General features: G+C 35.7%; 1 pseudogene; it reads left to right on the top strand.

Moving 5' to 3' along the window:
* On the top strand, nt 6,632-7,066 carry Gm44221 (predicted gene, 44221; annotated as a pseudogene).

Raw genomic sequence — 7,630 nt, 5'->3', positions numbered from 1 at the left:
ATCAATAGCTCTTTCTCTGCAACTTGTAAACTGAAGAAAAAGCATGCATACACATAAAGGATGTCAAGGTTTCAGTTGGAACTAAGAATTGTGTAAATGCTTTGTGTGAGAATTGAGAGATGAGTGAGTGGGACACATTGTTTTGCCAGGTGTTCAAATATCTGTTTAAATTGGAAAACTGAAGTTCAAAATAGCATAATTTTCAAGAAACAGAAGAGCAAGAACCCTAAATGCTCAGGTTTTTGGAAATACTGCACAGTTATTTTTTGAATTTCAAGTACACGGGGTTGTGAAGAGAAGATATGCATGCATTTATTTATATACATATGTGTACGCAATGCATATCTCTTAGAAATTTTGATCCAAGTAATTGTTGCCAACTGGAATAGTGATGCTGGCTGGCCACTGGACATCTTATTTCACAAGAACAAGTGGTGGTTAAACTCTAGTTTGCCTTGAGATCTCAAATAAGGGAAAGAGTTCTGGACTCTTCTCAACATCATAAACAGCATTCTTAGATGTTTTGGGAGTGATCACTATGGCATAGAATTATGTTGTGATGAAAACACTTAATTCTCCTCTGGGCCACTTATTCTGAGTTGTAGGGATGACTAATAAATGAGAGTGTGATGAGAGTGAGTGAACTCTATCATGCCTCTCCTTACAAACATAGCATGAAGTCCTTGTTGTATGTGTCATTTCATCATCTCTTGAAAATAAGAATGAGGATGGTTATCTTCCAGGAGCCACAGGATTTTCAGTTATTTACTAGGAGTTCTCGTTCCTTTGAACTTTTCAAATATATGATTTTAAACTCTGCGTTTAAATAAGCTGCATTGTCATAAAATTTGTTCTTTATGTGTGAGTCCTCTGTCACACTCAAAATTGGTTCTTTACATGTGAATCCTCTGGTACGCTTGTCATGGATATCAGTGATAATATGTCAAATAACAACTTCTATATATTATATTTTCGATATAAAATAGTGCCACATTTAATAACAAAATTTAAATGATTTATTAAACAATTGTTATTGATGATTTATTGTTCACCAAATACTGTGTTACACTGACTTCACAGAGTTGAGAAAAACAGAGAGATGACTCCTGTTCTTGTGGAATGTGTAGGTTAGTGGAGGAAACTAGCATCAACAAATAGATATATAACTGCATTAATAACTGAAAGTTTAAATGATATTCCAAGGGAAAGTACGGGGTGGTGACAGAGAGGAATTCATTTGATATTAATAAAAACTTTGGGATAATAAGAAATAATCAAAGTTTCAATCCCAGGATTGTGGTTGCCATAGGGTGGACAGTTCTTGACCTCAGGCAGATATCTTAGTATCGGTGAATGTTTGACCATCTCCTGATTTCTACCTTTTATGTATCAGGTGCCTAATTCCTGTTTAAAACCCACTAATATATAAAATATTTTCAAATCATCCTTGCTGAAATGACTCTAATTTAAATTGAAATAGAATGTTTCAGAAAGAATGAGACAGGAGAAAAGTAACAGCAGAGGACTATGATCTCAGAAAGCTAAACTTCATCAGAGAAGTTTATGGGGAAAAATAGTGTTTGAACAAAAGAATACCAACATTAAACACACATAGTGAGGGAGCAGGCAGTGCCCGATTGTAAGGCCAGAAACAAGGTCCAAGGAACTTTAAAGACAGTGTTGTAATTATTGCCAAGAACAAAGAATTTCTCTGAAGTGGGAACGTACAAGATAGTTACCAGTGGGTATGTGGCAAGATCAAAGATGCAAATATTGCTTGAAGCAGGCTGATTACTCTGAAAACAGTGGATAGGGGAGAATATGAGCAAACAGAGAGGCAATGCTGAGGGGCTAGTGGAATTTTCCAACTACTGTCTTGAGCTAGGATGCAGGATAAAGAAAGAGTAATAACTAGAAAGAAAAAGCTTAATTTTTTGAAAAATAAAAAATTGGAATTAGCAGAGGAATATTGTTCAATGGAAAAGATAAGAAGTAACTGGCCTGCCCATCCCACCCAATGCTTTGTAAATCCTTAGACTGGATTTGGGTTCACTTCATTTGTTTAATAAAATTTTTAGCTGTTCTTAATCCTATATGATATTTAAAAGAAACTAAATTTCACAACCTTTCATACGAACATCCTAAAAATAGAAAGTTATACATCATTTGGACCACTGTAATCTCTAGACAAAGAAGCTCGCCTAATCTCTAGACAAAATTAAAAAAAGAAAACATTTTAAATAGTTCACTTCATGACATAACTTGCTATTTTCCTAGCCTATGCCATGTGACTTTTAAATAGTATACAAATTAGAAAGGTTTGCAACAGGTGCTTCTGCTTAGAAGAATAGCCAAAGGTAAGTATATTTCTAATAAATACTTTACACTATTCATCTCAAATTTATTTTTAATAAAAATGGTTTATTCAAATATACTGTTAAGCTGTGTCTTTCTCAGCATACACACTTCTAATTATAACACTTCATACTTACCATCTTTATAGTATATTTTATCTGTCAGGGTTTAATTAGCCAAGACGAGATCAGTCTCTGTATCCTAAGAATAAGTCCCACTGGTAAAGAGAATTATTGATGTATCAAAATTAGAGGGTTGAAAGGTGAGAAAAGTCACGACTAACAGGCCACTCTATAGCTTGCCCTCTGGAGGAAAAATTGGAATTGCATCACTATGCCTACCTAATTAGAGCATCCTCTGAATTAGAGGATGTCAGGGAACATGCACATTAAACTCGCTATTTCATAACCTGTTTGTCCTGAGAAGGCTGCTCACAGAATTGATAGAAAATCTAGGCATGTACCTAGGTTAGCATCTCTAACATACCCAATATTTGCCTTCATTCTTGATCATGCTTCTCCCAATTTCTTCCTTGTAAGAAATGTCCTAAAAGTCAGTATAGAGTCTCATCTACAGTTTCTTTACTGTTTCACAATGTAATGAACAAAGGGACTTAGTCTGCCTGTTTTGTAAATGCCCCTTTGCCCAACTCCTTTAAGTCAATTGATAGATGTTGTCGTGTTGAATGTCTCAACTGCTCTGGTTACTATACATGTGAGTTTTGTAGTCAAGTCTGCTTTCTTCTTTCCTTCTAACCTGTTACAAACCCACACACTGTTTTACTCTTGTATAAATGTCACCAACCTAGATGCACATTAAAATATAAGAAAAATATAGCCTTACTTATGCACTTGTCATTTACTACAATTTCAGACCTTTTTAGAGACCCATATCTGTCTGCTCAAAACCTTGCTCTAAACTTAATCATGATGTGAGCTTGCTTCTTATGGATGGATCTAAATATGTCTTCATTTTATTGTTCTCTTTGAAAGTTGTTTCTTGGGTGTAGAGTTTGGGGAGGGCCAATTTTATTTCATTACTTTAAAGACATTATTCTGAATTCAGACCTTCATAGTTGCAGATGTCTCATGATATGCCTGGGAAATCTCTTGACCCCATTGGCTCAACTGAGTTATAATGTTAATCAGATATACTGGCAAATGACCATTCCTTTCTCCAAACATGATTTCTCTCCTCCCTTCTTTCAGCTTGACTTTTGATATTCTGGGTGTATATGCATTAAAGACATTTACAGTTGAACACTTGGGCATTTTGAATATTCCTTCTGTGTGTTTCATTTTCAGATAATTCTTTCCACTAGTTCTTTAAATTTATCAAGCTTTCTTTTCCCACATCACATTCAACATGGGCAGCTTTCACCTTGAACATTTAAGTTTTTACCTTTGAACACTGACTATCTGTAGTATCCCTGTGGCTGTGTAACACACCTTGTGTTTTATGCAGGATTTTGGACATATGGGACATAGTTAAAGTAGTTGTGTTAATATCTTTGTGTGCTTTATCTGACCCCATGTCAATTCTTGTTTGCTTGCAGCTAATGACTTTTTTTCCCCTCATTATGGATTGTGTTTTCCTGTTCATTGGTATTCCTGGCAATGTTTTAGTGGGATTATGGGTGGAAAGAACAATCCCTAAAGTGGTTAATATGTCAAAGCTGCACCCCAAGTAGCACTGTTAGAAGAAGCAGTAAATTTAAGAAACTAGACTTTATAGGAAGCCCTTAGGCTTTGGGGAATTTGTCCTCAAATAGACACAGCAATTCCAACTATCATATTCTCCTCTCCACTTCCTGGTTTGTAATGCAACCACTTGCTTTGACTGGAATCAGCACTGCTGTCATCGACCACACACATCAGAGGTTGAATCGATGGGCTGACAAGTCCTGGGTGTGAAATTCCGAACAGTTAAATAAAAAATTTTCTCTTTGCAGGTCACTTTACCCAGGAAATTTATTGTAGTAACATGAAGTTGACTAATATAGATGTTAATGCAAATTAAATATTTATTACTTGCTGAGTATATGTCTATTCTGTAATTGACCTTTGTTCTGGAATTATAGTTATTGGAAATTTTTCAATAGCAAACACTTACGTTTTGTTAGGAAGAATCTGAGCCCATCTAGGGTTTCTTGCTTTTAAGGCAAGGTCTCTCTGAGTGTCCCATTCAATATTTTATGAATTGTAACTTCTGGGAGACAAAGAAAGGGACAACAAATTTTCATGTGTTATTTGTAGACATTTTTCTCCTTTTAACCCATTCTTCCATTTTCTACTCTTCCTTCCTTCCTTCCTTCCTTCCTTCCTTCCTTCCTTCCTTTCTTTCTTTCTTTCTTTCTTTCTTTCTTTCTTTCTTTCTTTCTTTCTTTCTTTCGGTTATTTTATTTATTTACATGTCAAATGTTATTCCCCTTCCTGGTCTCCTCTCTGCAAACCTCCTCTCCCATCTCCCCTCCCCTTTGCCTCTAAGAGGGTGCTCACCCGTGTACCCACATACTCCCTCTTTTCTATTTTTGAGAAGAGAGCTTGCAAGCAACCTCGCCCCAGTAATCTTGAGAAATAAAAATGAAAGATGAAAAGGAAGCAAGGAAAAAAAAAGGGAAAGGAGGGAGAGGAATGAATGGGAAGGGCTGGCCCCTCCTCTCCTCCTCCCCCCCTCCCCCTTCTCCTATTCTTCCTGACCTCTCTGTTTGTGCACCTTTTCCTCTGCAGTACTTTGCCATAAACAGCAGTTGTATTGGTCTCTGCAGAGTATGAATGTTTTCCCCTTTATTAGTGAGACTCCTGAGCTCTGCACATGAAATTACCACCCATGCCACATGAAGGGGCATGGTTCTAATAACAGTGAAGAAAAACCAAACAAACAAGATTGATGAACTTATCAACTGGAGGGAAGGCAAGCAGACAAAATGCAGAAGTTTTCCCCCCTCTTGGTGTTCAAATTCCAAGTTTAAATAATCCTATCAAGAAATCCTCAGCAAAATGCATAAAGGCTTGCATCTTACTTGATATTCTATCAGTTAATTTGACAGCCAGGATTAGCCATTGTATTTAATTCTTCTCAACAGACTTAATTGTTATATTAAGCTACATGTTGCACCCACTGTCTGGTTTTGAGTAAGGAATTGTGCATTGTTGCAGTCCATGTCTAAATGACCACTGCAGGGCTAACACATAACCTTATTCCTGTGTGTAGTGCATTTAGTTTTGTTCCCTCAAGCTCCTCACCATTTGTGTGCCTGGTCTATAACAGGTTCCAGTTCCCAAATGGTGCTATGTAACTCCTCCCAGCATTTTAGCTGGGACTGAAAATTTTACAATTAACTTACAGGTCAAACACTAATCCCTAGTACAAAACCTACCCTCTAGTATTTGAGAGAGTAGCTGGACTATCAACCTAAGTCTCAGAATGTGTTAAATAAATAGATACCTTTACCAGCCAAATAGGAACATGCAATGCTAATACAAAACTAAGCCATCATTGTCTTAAACCATGTGTATATACAAGGTTATGTTGTTTATGAATAGATATGTATCACAATACAATATTTTTCTCCATTTAAATTAGAACACTGAAATAAAATTAAAATTTTATTTGTGTGTTGAACATTCCCCCCTTACATTCTGACTCTTAAGCCATTTAGCTGTGTTCCATCTTTGGGAGTCTTTTCTGAGGATACAGCCCAATGTGTAGTGGTCACATACTTGTGTTAGATATATGTCTTGTCTACTTTTTAAAAATATTTTTTAGACACTAGGAAAAAAATGAAGTAGACTCCTATGTTTTAATGGAGAAAAACACTTTATAGGAATTGAATGATGAAGATTAGAGGATGCAGTACAAGATAACTTATAATCATGCATATTGTTTTGGTTTCCCTTTGCTGCATGTGGAAACTTGAACCTGGCATCTTCTGTGTGGTATGCAAGCACTCTACCACCAAGCTTTATTCCCGATATTATGGACTGCTTTTAAATGTATAGAACTTTCTGAAAAACAGAAGAGCATTGGTTAAATATGATTTCTTGGACAAAGGATAATTGAGGGCTAATAAAAGATTTACTGCAAAAAATATTTTGGTATAAGTTTTCTTTCATATACACAGTCCATTAATTCTGTGTAACTTCCCCATATTTTCACTTCATGTGAATATGCTATATTTTCCACTTCTAATTACAATGTATGCATAGTACCCATCCCCTATTAATAGATAGGTCATTTTGGACCTAACAACACCTTAATAACAAATAGAGTACACTGCCGAGTTCAACTGAAAGCTTAAGAGATGCCACCAAAGGGGAAACGTAGTTCTGGAAAAAGAGAGAAAGGAGGTGCAGCTTCTGGGAATGACAGTCCTGACGAGAAGCCTCAGGGTCCTAAAGGGGCTGGCAATGCAGCAAAGATCAGACACATTCTATGGGAAAACCATGGAAGCCATGGAAAAGTTAAAGTCTCAGATGAGATTCAGTGAAGTGGTTACAGAATATAATGAAGATAAAGCCAGACAAGGGGGTGACTTGGGTTGGATGAGCAGAGGACCCAACCCAATGGTGGGGCTAATTTAAGAAGCAATATTTGCTCTGCCTGTAAGTGGGATAGATAAGTCTGTGTTTACAGATCTACCAGCTAAGACAAATTTGGGGTATCATATTATTATAGTTGAAGAGAGAAAATAAAATCACATGAAAAACTGGAAAAAAAGAGTACACTGATTTTTGTATAGACATGGGGCAGGATGTCTGGGTTAATGTTCTTGGCTTTTAAAAAAATAATAGTAATTTCTATTCCATTGTAAAATAAAACTTTATATAGAATCATTTAAATTAGGTTTATTCCTATGTTTGTGGTTTGGATTATATTGCAGATGAAATATAATTTATTATTTGCCTGAAAACAAGTATTTGAGTGATGAATATGTTCTGGTGATTTTGATCTGCATTGTTATGGATATTCTAATACAAATTGAATGAAACACAATTGAAAATCATCTCTACATATACAGGATAATTTTGATTCTTTGCACGATAATTTATTAGATAAAACTGAGCTAATATTTTCATTGATTGTACCCACTTATAAAAATGAGCATTTTAATATGGTATAATTTTTTCCAATTATTTTCACCATTTTCAAACTGAATAGTCATTAATGCAACTAATTCAATGAATGGTTCTGTGGAGTATTTGATATGTCATTACATATCATTCTGATTACCATTCTCTCTCAATGATTATCTTGGTAAATGCAAGAGGGATTT

This window comes from Mus musculus, chromosome 6 (genome assembly GCF_000001635.26).
Source record: "Mus musculus strain C57BL/6J chromosome 6, GRCm38.p6 C57BL/6J".
Classification (NCBI taxonomy): domain Eukaryota; kingdom Metazoa; phylum Chordata; class Mammalia; order Rodentia; family Muridae; genus Mus; species Mus musculus.
Note: the sequence above shows the minus strand (reverse complement) of the source record. Positions and strands in the feature narration are given on the sequence as shown.